Here is a 13,594-nt window from a genome sequence, read left to right as displayed (position 1 = left end):
TTTCATCTGATGTTAACATTTACTGAACACCTTTATATACTAAACATAGTGCATGGAACATTTAACATAATTTTTTAAAGGCTGCATATATATATATATATATACTTCAATCATAATTTTAAAATAGAATTCATCTTTGTTAATAAAGTGAAGCAACTTAAATTTATATCTTGGTAAAAGCTGCATAATAGATTTTAAGGAATTTGAGCTAATGTGAAAGAACAGTGTGATACTATATGAGGTAGGTTTCATTACGTCTTTGTTAACAATAGCGCAAATATCTCAGGAAGTTTACATATTAGCTCAGAATGCTAGAAGTCAAAAACAGCACATTATACTAAAAGATTAGTGCTTTGGACATAGTGCATACGTACTTGATCAATATTCTGAAATTCACAGACTTTTATAACTTGAAAGTAACCTTAGTGCTTATTTAGCTTAACTTTCATTTTATCCTGTAGAAATTTTAGAGGTGTGGAGATACTTTACGAAAGAAAAATGACTTTTTTCAATTATTGTAAGCAATTATTTCCCCATTAGGGCAATCACTCAAATATTTTACTTGTGGAAAAAAATCTGCTCTCACACAAGTTACACAATGGCAGTTTCAGAATAAGAACCTAAGGCAATTCATCTTAAGTCTCCATTTTTGTGGGTAGGAAAATGGAGTCATTGATCCTTAGACCTTGTTTATCCTACAGGATATGATTTTTGTAGGATACCTGAAAGATATTTTTCCAGTAGGTAGTTCTCTAATTCCAACTTTTAAAACTCCTTCCCCCACTGTGAAAAGTAGAACAAAGGTTTATTACTCTGAGTTGTTCATTCCCTTTAAATGAAAATTGGGACTTTCATAATTTTCTAACAAAAGACATTCCGTTTCAAATAACTCAGACACGTTTACTGAGTGTATAAATACGATGACTTTGTGCTTGCTATTTGTAGTAATGAGCAGACTTTTACTTTTTTTGATTCCCTAACTACATAAGACCACTATCAATAATGAATCATGGTTCATAGAAAATATTTAAAAAGTCATGTAGTTCACTTACTCATTCCTTTATTTCTTTACTTATGCATTCATTCATTCAATACAACTTATTGGGTAAAGAAAAAATGCCCATATCAGTGATTCCCAACAGGAGAGTTGGCTGTTGGAAGGTATGTGTTGGTAGGATGACAGACAGGTTACAAAATAATCTGGAAAGTCCTTTGACAACATTCATGTCAACCATCCCCACCCCATGCCCGTGACATCAGAATATGGAGGAAGTCACACCTGAGCTACATTTTAAGCCAAGAACCCCCTGCAACCAGGTAGGGCCTTGTGTGTTTGAGAGAGCAGAGGTCATTTCAAGCCAAAGGAAGAACATTAGTTAAGGGCAATATCAGTATCCGGAGACAGAGAGTGCAGAAGGTGAAGCAGGATTAAGGGGAAAAGTATGAGTTTGATTTGCGGATGCTGAATTTGAAATGCCAGTGTGATGACGTGTAGGCAGAGATATCGTAGCAAGCAGTTTTACACAGGATTCCTTCCGGAAGGGAAAGAGGACTTACTGGGCATAGACATATGGCAGTTTCTGTTATATAAATAGTAGTTTAAAACACCAACGTCAGAGCAAATGAGAGCTCTTCAGGAAGGAGAGAAAAGAATGAAGGGCTGTGTTGAAATTTCAGGAAAATCTAAGATTTACAAGATGTTTAGAGAATGAGTAGCCAAAAAAAAAAAAAAAAGTTAAGCACATTAGTGCTCTTTTAATGAGATTATTGGGATGTAAGTGAATTCTTTGGGGGACGAGCATGGGATAAGTAGTGAAGAAGCAGAAAAAGCAAGTCTAGAGAATTCTTTTGCCAATTGTCTAAAGGGTAAGAGGACAGGACAGGAGGGCATGTGAAGGTAGATGCAGCTCCCAGGGAGAACTGTGGTCATCTATTTGTAACGGGATTCTGCTGTAGAAAACACCTCTGAAGGACAGAAACAAGTGGGTTGCGAGAAGCTAAGTTGAAGGAGAAATCCTGGCCCTTGATCAAGCCAGACCCCAGAGGTGATGGGAACTTGCTGCCATCTTCCATCTGTCACAGCCCTGACCCCTCCTTCGATGAGTGTTCCCGGATGTGATGCCTTAGATGGCTGTGGTCATCTTTCTACCAGCCTGAAGATGCAGTCAACACCAACAATGAAAAAAAATTACAGGGTCTTACAGATATTACTGAACTGGAAGATCGACCAACGCTGAAGTTAGCCTTATCTATGATGACCAAGTATGTGAGAAATTTTTCTTACTTTTTAAATCAATTTGGTTCTATATTTTTACTATTTAGAGCTCAGCAGATACTAAATGTCCTAAGGAAGAAGGAATGATTGTTTTTACTGAATTTTCATAGTTATGAACTCCAGAAATACTATAAAAAAATGAAAATCTCATCTAGAACTCTACCACAAAATGAAATTTATAGCAAGGATTCTGAAAAGGAAACATCTAGTTCTTTCTAGTTGTGATCTAAAAAGCAGTCTCTTGCCAGGGTTTGGGAAGGCATTTTCATACATCACTGCCACAAATGTAAACTTATACATTCATTTTTAAAATGTTTTGGTGATGCGTTTCAAGATTCACAATAATATGATAACAATAATAAAGATAATAGTGGTAATCAATTATTTTGACATTATTTATATGTTGATATATTCATTGATATCACTTCAATCAAGCTTCAATACAGACACTATGATTCTTCTTATACTTATGGTGATATGCAGGCTTAGAAAAGTAAAATAACTTGCCCATGAACGCATAGTTAAGAGTAAAGCAGTACTATATTAAATTTCTTTAAAATTTTTAAATGCCTTTTCACTGAGAAATTTCACAGTTGGTAATCTATCCTGTAAAACAATCCTAAATGCCCCCAATTTTTTATTGCAACATAATTATGTCAGATAAATTTTGAAATTAAAGCTAAATGTACAATAATGGAGGAACAAATAGTCAAAATTTCAATGGGACTATTATTCATTAAAATTAATAATTATAAGATTTTTATAACATGAATATGTATCTAATTTTGAGTTGAAAAGGATACAAAATCATATACACAGAATTATCAGGACAATCTGAGTCTATCATCTTTCTATATAATTCTATTTTATATACCTATTAATCTATCAATTTTTCTACCCATTCATTCAATCATTGGTCTAACTCCATCTAGGATGTATAGAAAATAGAAGCAACATGTTAAAATATTTGCTGCTGTGTTTGATGGCGAAAGATGTGTGATTTTTTTTTTCTTTTTTCATTCATGTTTGTATTTTCAAAAACTGTATTGATTATTTTATGATAGTAAAAAAAAATTGAAAAATAAGCTGTGGCCAATGATAAACAAGCTCTGGTTTCCCCTCTGAAAATTGTCATAAAGCTTCTTTACTTCAAACTTAAAGAATGTGGGAAAAAAGGCATTGTCACAACAACAACAAAAAACAATAAATAAGATCTTGGAATACTTAAACAAATATTAAAATTAAATATCAGTGAAATGTATCTACCAAACCCTGACTGCAAATGACCTCCAGTGAAGACCTGCTATCAGACAGACTAGAAATAAACATGCTTCATGGAAAATGTCAAATCTGAACTTACACTTTTATTCCAGGCCACACATGAAATAAAATGTAATCCATTTAGTTCCAAGAGAATTTTGTTAATATCCTAAAATATTCAAAAATGGACTACTTTGTGGCATAGTATAAAAATCCCCCCTTTCTACTCACATCTTCACTCAGGTAAAAACCCCTTAATATTATGTATAAGTGGTAAAATGATATCTTACCCCATCTCACAGACTACCTTCCACAGCCAGGCAATATTTACCTAAGTCATAACCAATGTTAATCTCTTTACTTCTTTTTTAATCTTGCAGCACTGAAACAACACTATGGAAAGATACTTTTAGATAATTTCTAGAGATAAGGAATCTGAAGATGAGAGAAATTAAGTGACCTGTCCAATTCCATACAAAATATTTAAATATTTTCATCTATTAATAACCCAGTTAAAGCACAATAATAAAGGTTAAATTGTACAGTGAACAATAAATTAACACACAGTTGTGGAGCCAAAGTGTTGGTTGAGTAGGGCTTTCCTCCTTCTCTGGAGACTTAAATAAACTTAATTCAAACTCTCAGTTTTATGTCCAGAGCCTCCCTGTTATTTCTGCTAATTATCAGCACTTCTTCTCAGGATTTCTCTTCCGTCAATAGGTGCTAATCCTGCAACAGCCAGTGCTGACTCAAACTGTGGACAACTTTGGGACACCCCAAAAACTCATCCAAAAGCAATAGTGAATCTTGCAAACTTCCCTGAGGATTTCACAGAACAGGAGTGTTTTCTACCTTACGGTGCACAGAGTAGAATGGCTTTAAGACAATACATGTCTCCCAAAAGCAGCTTCTAGGTTAGCCCATTACCAGCAGTGTGTCAGTAAATGTCTAGCAACTGGGTCTCTGGTGGAGGAAAAGCCCTTATATGTTGTATCTGCCAATTTCTGTGGTGTAAATATCCCACTGTGGCCATTTTCAAGCTATCAGTGCAACACCACCAAATCAGGGTTGGGATTGAGAAAACGTGGATAACTGGCTCTTGCAAGTCATGTGGGCTGGCTCCAGCTCACTGTCAAAGGCTTTTCTCACTGGGATTCTCCAATGCAGGTCCCATTGTTCTACTTCACTTGCATTTCACTGAATCATCGCTATCAGCCACATCCCTTGGGAATTTTAAAGTATCTTTCCTCTTGAATACAGAGCCTCTCAGCTTTCTCACACTCTCTGACAGTTTTAAAACATGTTTGAAAATTCTTTACTCCACCTCCCATGGATAGATGAGATTTTTACCCCTCCCCCAGCCATGAGAACAAGCCATCTTAGATGTCCAGACCACACATGACTGCAACCCTAGCCAACAACATTGGACTCTACTCACAGGAGAGACTCCAGCTTTGCCCAAATGCTTCCCTACTTCCTGACCCACAAAATCATAAGCAAAATAAATTGCTTGAAACTACTTAATCTTGGCCTTCTTTCTAATGTATTCAAACTCATAGTAATTGGAGTTATCCAGGGCAAGCATCTCTCCTCATATCTAATTGTAAAGTATTTTATTACTGATGATAATTCAGAGTAATAAAGATATGGGTCACATAATCTTCCTTCCTGAGAAGACAAAGAATAAAGATCAAGTTTAAAGTGTGGTAGAGTTAAAAGTAGGCTTCATAGAAGAACAAGGTTTAAATTTTGAAAATGCGACAGGTTCACGGTGTAGCCTTAAATAATAAAGCATTTGACAAATCTAGATGTGTGTTATTTCTCCCCAGACTGGTAGTCAATTAAATTGTTTACCTTATCTAAATGTTTCCCAGGAAAGGATAAAAATGATGGGAAAGCCAATGTTATTGCTGAGGCAAAGGTAGGACAGGGGGTGATTGGGAATGACAGTGAAAATTTACTTTTTTGTGTGACTGGAAAACCCTAGGCTAGGTAATGCAAAAAGTCCCTTCCAGTTTGAAAATTCACTGGCACACTCTCTTCTTCGAAGCTTTCCGGTATTAAGCTTCTTAAACATTTCTTTCCTGTATTCCACCTAAAATCTTGAAAAAAGTTAGGATTGGTATTTTTCCATCTTAATACAAAGGAAGATTTCCTTTTGTTCTAACTGCAGGGTCAATCTCAGCCTGTAAAATACCCAGATGAATAGACAGAAGTTCCTTGCATTGTTTGCAGAGAACCAAGTTATAACACACAATGCCATCCACAACAAGCAAGGCTCCCAGCTTGACTGCCCACAATCCTCTATCAAAAATGGCATAAATTTAAACTGGAATCAGGCCAGGTCCTACTGTTACCACTTTAACCAAAGACTATAACCCAGTGTGTGAAGTGGTAGAGTCACATATTTCTCTGGTAACAGTGCCTGCAGGAAGCTCCTGATAAGTGGCAGAAGCTCCATTTCCATAAAATGACAAGGCCAAATTAATTCTAATTATCCTGATCACTGAACATTTAAATGAAAATGAAGACATTAAAGGTAAGTAATTACCAGGAAGGCCATTTCTAAGGATGAATTATGAAAGATTATAAACAAAGACATTGTAAAACAATGGGTTTCAACTGCCCAAATCTTGTCCCTTTGTTTATTTGTACTGATCACACGAAATTTACACACCAGAAAATTGGGAATTATTTGGTTGTTAAAAGAATGTGAAAAAGGCCCTATGGAGAAGTGCATCCTCATTTGCATTTCCTAACATAAAAAGTCACAGTTAACTACTTCTAAACTAGTAACTTTATCGATTTTCAGATCCAAATATAAATTGGGAACAAAGGGTATGAAAAAAATCTGCATGTAAGAAAACTTATTTCTGAATAATTGTTGGCTTTATAAATTTGCTTTCGCAGAACAATCGAGTGGCAATAGTTCTGGAATTATTATCATTTACAGAGATAAGGAAAGATGAAGGATAATCTTCTGACTATAATTAATAAATGAGATAGGAATATATTTTCATTTATGAAAAAACCCAAAGTTGATAATATATTGTCTTCTCTTTTTTAGTCTAGAAGGATAATTTTTTAATTTGCATGTCTCCAATTCAAGAAGAATATTCTCACCTTTTAGAAAAGGTGATAAGGCTTGGCCAGGCAAAAGTCGTTTTATTAAACAGTTGGGCAGTAATCTTAAAAGGTGTACTTTTGAAAACTTGGTTTGCTTCAGTTCAAACATACTTTCTGCTTTTGACCAAACAGCCTTCACATTATAAATATTCAGGCCCATGCAGAAACTTGTTTATGAAAACAAAACAAAAAAAGCAACTCTGTCTTATTGTGTTACATCTCAGCATTGCATGGCCAAATTTAGATTGAACAAAAAGTCAAACACTGGAAATACTAATCTGCAATATGTTTACTTTCAATTACCTGTGTGGTAAATTGCTTAGGGACCTCTTGCCCTAAATTTAATAAATAAATAATTTATTTTCTTAAAACTAACAGGAGAGTGTTATAGACTTTCACTAAGTTCTATGTCAAATTCTTGAGTTGAACAATATATCTGCAAATGCATTTTTATACACAGACTTTATAGTTTTGATACCACTCTCTGCTATGATTCTTATCTTAGTTCCTGATTGCTTGTGAAACTGAGTCCAATTTAATTAAATTATTTAAAGCTAAGGAGCCAGTGAGGGACCATAAAATATTATTTATGATTCACTCAATGTGATTTGCTCTTCCTGTCACCCCATTTTGCGGTCCTCTATTTAACTATTAGCATCCCTTTCAATTAGTTGAAACAAATGAAAATGACATTTATGTACGGAATATCAGCAATATCATATCATTCAACCAAAGACATGAAGGAAGATCCATGTCTATCTTGTCCACTACTATGTTTAAGGGTCTATTAGTCTAACATCACATACAAAATACTCAAGAATTACTTGCTTAACAAATGGAGTTGCGATCCATTGTCCTAGCACTCTTTATTTTTTTTGCTGACTCTTGCATATATTCATCCTTTACTTCGTCATTCTATCTGTCAACAATCACATAAATCTGAGGGGGCACTACTGATCAACCTGGGAGGAAGTTTATTATATTGGAAGAGTGTACTTTGTCAAGGATAGATCATATAAATAGAGTGCCTTCAACCACAAAAGTGAGGTGAGCCAAGAATCCAGTTAGATCTTGATCTGCTAGAACAGAGCATCCAACTGAGGCTAAACTGGATCCTTTCACCTCTTAATGATATCATAACTCTGTGCAAATGAGGTAAAGAGTGATTTGAGACCGATCTACACAGGGTTAATTAACCCCACCGTCAGGCAAGACCAGCAAGGAAGTCTGGGAGAAGCTGATGCTATGGACTAAGGCAGGAGCAGGAGCAAGTGTGTTTGGATAGTGCTGAGCTTTGTTCCTCCCTCTGAATCTAACCAAGTCATCATGGGTAATATTTAATCATGTGGTTGCATTTGCATATTGTCTCTCTGGTCCCACATATTAAAATCACTACCTGGAAGGAACCAGGGACTAGGAAAAAGCAGACTCTCATTCTCCTGGTGCCTTTAAGAGGACTGGATCTCTCTTTGACTGTGCTACTACAGCTGGGAGAGTTGGGCCTGATGATCAAGGTAGATGTGGAACAGAGTCGGCACAAAGTGGTACTGAGTACCAGGCGGTATGTAGGCAAGGAACATACAGCATTGAAGAAGCCACTTTATAGAGGATTGCGCAGACTCTGAGTCAAGCTAAACCAGAGAAAAGAAAAAAAGGATCCCATGGAAGAACACTGGAAGTGAAGGTTGGTGGATTTAAGTAAAATTCCCTGGAGTAATTAACATGCCCACCTTGCAAAACAACACTGATAGACACTGGAGTTCTGAGGATGATTTTTAATCACAAGTCGTTGAGGGTACCTGTCTTAACAGGAACAATAATTTTAAGTGTTCAGACATTAGCTACAGGAGGCAATATCCAAAGCCTAGGGGAAAGATTTAAAGAATTATAGCTACTAAGTGGTGGAAACTAGATTTGAATCTACATTTTCAACCAGTATTCTATCTATCTTCTTTATGAGCACAGATGCAGGCTTTGTAATCAGACCTGTGTCCAAACTCAGTTTTCCTTTCACTAGCTATGTGACCTTGTGCATATTACTTACATTTTTTTTTTGCATTTCAGTTTCCTTAGCTCTAAAAAGGAATAATAATTATAATTACCTCACAGGATTGCTGTGAGAAATAAGTTAGAAAAATCTCACTAAATTATTTAACATAGGATCCAGTTTACAGTAAGTGCTCAAAAACTGGGCTGATGTCTTAATTTTTACGAAGTAGCAATGGCAACCAGCTGGGGCCCAGCTGAGCTAGAAGTGTCAGTGGATTTCATTAATTATTGTCTATAATGAATGTTGATGTTTTCTGGCCCCAGCAGTAAGCTTCTTGTGGCAACAGAAAACCCGCACTCTGCTTGGGGTGACCACCATCTTCCCCGGTAGGGTCAGGCTGACTACACCCCCAGCCCCAGGAGGTGGAGGCCAGACAACATCATTCTCATTGACTTGGAGACATGATGTCTGATGTCACTTTTGAGAATCAGCACCTTCCATGTCTCTGGCCATCATGCTTGGTTCTGAAGTGGGCACTTTCACAAATTGGGCTATTTGGGGTCCTCTAATACTCCAGTCTGGGGTTTTAGTTGGGGACACTGGGAAAGTGTTCCTCTCTTTCCGTAGGTGCTGGTGTCTAACAATAAAGTTCACACAGATGAAGCTTAACAAATAAATGTAAAATGAGATTGACCATATTCTGGTGGTGATCTTTGAGCTCTTAAATCAGCTCCTCCTGAACTGCTAGTTAGACAAGCCAATAAAGTATTGTATTTTGCTTAAGTGGAGCTAAGTTGGGTTTTCTCTCACTTGTAACAAGAAGCATCCTGCATGGCCACTGACACACTCCATAACTGTTATTGATCAGAACTTCTACTTAAAAGTTAGGAGCTCAGATCTGAGCTCAGATTTCTTGGCCTTATCTGATTTATCATGTGCTTGTGGTCCCGAGGTGGGTTGCATACCCTAGTACACATTTGCTACGGCCCACTGGCTGATTTCTCCTGATTTTAATGTTTATTCTTTCTTTTAAGTGGCATAAGAGTGAATTAAAATACTGGAATAATAAATATGGAAGGATTGTCATGAGATTTTAAATGGACCTACCATTGTAATTATCTTTTTTAAGCATATCCGGCTTTGGGTTATATCCCCTTATTCTTTCTATTTTAGAAACTAAAAGGAATATGTATATACATTTTTTTTTCTTATTACCTGAAAATGTGCCCGAAGGCTAAAAAGCATTGGGGAGGTACATTAACTTTACTAAGTAAATATCTGCTTCTTGTTGGCAAAGTACCTTGGGGCTTCAGTGATATGGACTATGTAAATGTAAAAGTGGCCTGGAATGAAAATAGCTTGGAGCTCTCTCAAAGAGCAAAGCTATTAACCCTAGGGTTCCGGTCAAATTCTAGCTCAGGCAAGTTTGCCATGCAGATTTAAATCAGTGCCATTTCATTTGAAAGCAGCATGACTCAGAGAAAGCACATCCTCTCCTGCAGTGTTCCCCTGCCTTATGACTAGCTGACATTTAATGTGCTCCAACATACCAGAGGCAGAGGTGCAATGTGTATTCTTCAACACACTGTACAGAACAGGGATGCAGGCTCTAGCCAGGGGGCTTCTTCTATTGGCTGTGGACTTGAACTCTAGAGACAAGTTAAAGGGATGCCAAAAGCCACAGGCCACCTCTGTGTGGGAGCAAGGGATTCAGGTTCTGTGGTTTTAGATTACCTCTATTTCTGTTAGGTCCTTAATAGTTCACATGGCAAATAAAGACATAGGGAATGAGCTGGATTTTATAACAAGCATACCAGCTAGTGTAAGGAGATTAAAAAACTAGCTTATAGTTAAACATTTATAACTAACTGCACTCCATTTCTTCTTATGTATTTCTTCTGCATATATTTAGAGAGAGAGAGAGAGAGAGAGAGAAATTAAACTACTCATTCCAAAAGAGACACTGATGGGAAATGCAGTGGAAGAAAAAAGGGAGAATGAATGAGTGCTCAAAGACACAGATCGAAAACCGGGAGAACCTAAGATGTTCAACAAATGAAGCGGAATACTTCAGAGAGGGTGTGAATTATAACATGAAAAAAAGCCGCCCAACCTTGTTATAAGATTATTCTTGATGACTTAGGAAAAGTTACTGCAAAAGGATAAGGTAAACTCTAGATTGAAAGTGGTTATTTAAGGATTGAGTGACTGGTCAGTAGGCATAAAAAATGAGGATAAATTTGAATGATTTCAGGAAGTCTTCCAGGAAGTTTGGAAATGCAGGGAAAACAGAAATGGCATCATAAACTTGAAATAAGCAATAATCAATTTAAAATGGCAGTCGACCATGTTCTGACATACAGAAGACGTTCCCCAAATTTGGACCCTAGGTGGTCTGAAAGACAACTTACTCCCAAGGGTCAACATGGACAATCCTGTTTTCCAGCAGTTCTAGACCTTCCTGAAAGTTTCCTAAATAAGAGCTAACAACTCCCTCATCATCTTCAACTTGGTGGCTACTACATTGACAATATCCATCACAAGCCATGCTATTTTTTTTTCTCTCTACATAATAGCCAAACCGTTTATCTGGTTTTAAACAACTACTCGACAGTGCAGAATTGTCTATTTGGAGTGAAGAGCTTTAAAATAAAACATTTTATTAGGTTTTCAAATATGCAGAAATCTGTTGCCTAAACAAACATTTTGGGGGAGACAATTATTTAATTATAATTATACTGACAATTAAGCGAACTGGAAAAACATGTTCTTAGTAGTTTGGAATATATACTCAGGAAGCGTATGGTGTATCTGATAGAGAAGAAAAAGAAAAAAATGTGTACAATAATATCAATAGTATCACTGTAAGTGATGAAAAGCAGAAGAATGTTTCCTCATTTTCTGAGGCAAAGAGCTCAGATTTCCAAAATAAAAGAATCTACGCTATTTTCTGTCTATTTTTGAAACATTAAAACAAATTTTCTAAAGTGAACCTAAAATAAGACTTAATTTTTCTTCCAAAAATATTTCAACTGAGAGTACTGTCCACTTTGAAGGGTATCTTTTAAACTGTTTTTTGTGGTTTTTTTTTGAGCTAGGAAACTAATATTTTGGTTGTGGTTTATATATCTCATAGAGAAACTATGAGGAAATAACATGAAAGAGCATCATGCTAGAAGGCCATAATCCAGGAATGGTCCAATCAGCATCACTATGCTCCCCAGGGCAAACCATCGCTGTCATCCCTGCTTCTCGTCTTGCAAACATGTATCTTTAATCCCAAAGAGGAGCCAGAAAAGGATGCAGATTGTGCAGATGTCAGTGGTGTCACGTGGGCCCCAATGAAGACGCGAATCCACATCTTGACCTATGAAACAGCTGGTCACCCAAGACACCAACCCAACCACAAAACATAAAATCTAAAAAGAAGATTTAAAAAAATGCCCATTTTGTTTTTTACTTTTCTACACATATTGACTGGAAAGCATTCCATGAACTCACGGTTAAACTAAAAGGACCAACTTAATAGACCATAACATTCTCCCAGGTAAATAAAGCAAGGTCTTGTGTATCATATTTTTACATAGCCCGAGGGCTCTCAGAGATGATAGGGGACCCATTTTTAAAAAATTTTTTTATTTTAAATTCCATTGTTCGTGTTACCCAAATTCAAAGGTCTGCGATTTAAAATTAATGAGCAGGTCTGTAATCTTTCAGGGAGATCTTAATGGCCCACTTTCACATAGTCATGAAGAAACCAGGCCAGCCTGCCATCCATTTTCCTTCCTGCAGCGCGGCTGATGATTTAAACTCACAAAGACATAATTTTTTCTTAAAGAACAAATAAAAGCCTCGTGCTCACTCGTGCCTCACATTTGAATATGACTCTTACACCGCCGCTCTAAATGAAATAGGTCATGCCGGCTCGTCCTGGCTCTCCAGTGCTGGGGAAGAGGAAGAACAACGCTTAACTCACACAACTGTGCATGAACTCTCGCGAGGAACATCAACCTCTTCCTCTACCCTCTGCACGTGAATTCACTAAAAACTCACTTCCCACACAGACCGTCTAAACCACCTCTGACTGCAGTCCATGTCCAAGCCACATCTCAGAAGGGGAAGGCCTGGGGCTCCTTCAGAAAACAATTCATGGTCATTTGTCCTAACTTGGACCTCGTCATATAAACCAGGAGTTCTCGCCGATTCTGCAAACAAGGAAGTGAAGGCAAGAGATGGTTCAGTGACCAGCTCCCATGACGGGTCAAGATCAGAAAGAATTCTGTCACCCCTGAGTTTCTCCTTCTGGTTTTTCCAAAGAAGCAGATGAAAATTAGGGAAAAAATTGTTGTTTTTCTAAGTTTCAGAGTGACGTTTAGCCAATGTTATTTGTTATTACCTTCTGTTAATAAAAAAGCAATTTTAAAAATCCTTAATAAAAAAAAAACAGAAAAGGAAACCAGAGCCAAAAGCATTTAATTAGTCATTAAAATATGTGGTTATTAAATATTATCATTTGGATTTTGGAAAAATTCATCAAGGTTTTGAGATAGTTTCAATGCCTTCACTTCAAGATCAGATAAGAGATAGGGATAAGGAAAGTAAACCAACATTGCATAATTTCCCAGGCAGTGACCCATGTATGCCGGGAGTCCACACTCTACAAGCGAAATAACAATCAGTGCCACTCACTGGAGAAAAATACCTATGGAGTTAAAAATTGTGAATCATTCGTGGCACTTGTGGTTAATAATTAACATTTAAAAAAACATATATGTACATATATATTCCATGATTATAACTTTTAATTTCTTGATCTTACACTTCATTTCCAACAGTGAGAAGACTTATTTTGACCTCTTCCTGTATTATATTCTTGAAATCAGCTCATCAACCTTCTCTTAAATACTATATATTCTTTGATTCTTTGAAGAGAGTATATAATT

This window comes from Eubalaena glacialis, chromosome 16 (assembly GCF_028564815.1).
Source record: "Eubalaena glacialis isolate mEubGla1 chromosome 16, mEubGla1.1.hap2.+ XY, whole genome shotgun sequence".
Taxonomy (NCBI): Eukaryota; Metazoa; Chordata; class Mammalia; order Artiodactyla; family Balaenidae; genus Eubalaena; species Eubalaena glacialis.
The sequence above is the reverse complement of the archived record's forward strand: the minus strand, read 5'-3'. Positions refer to the sequence as shown.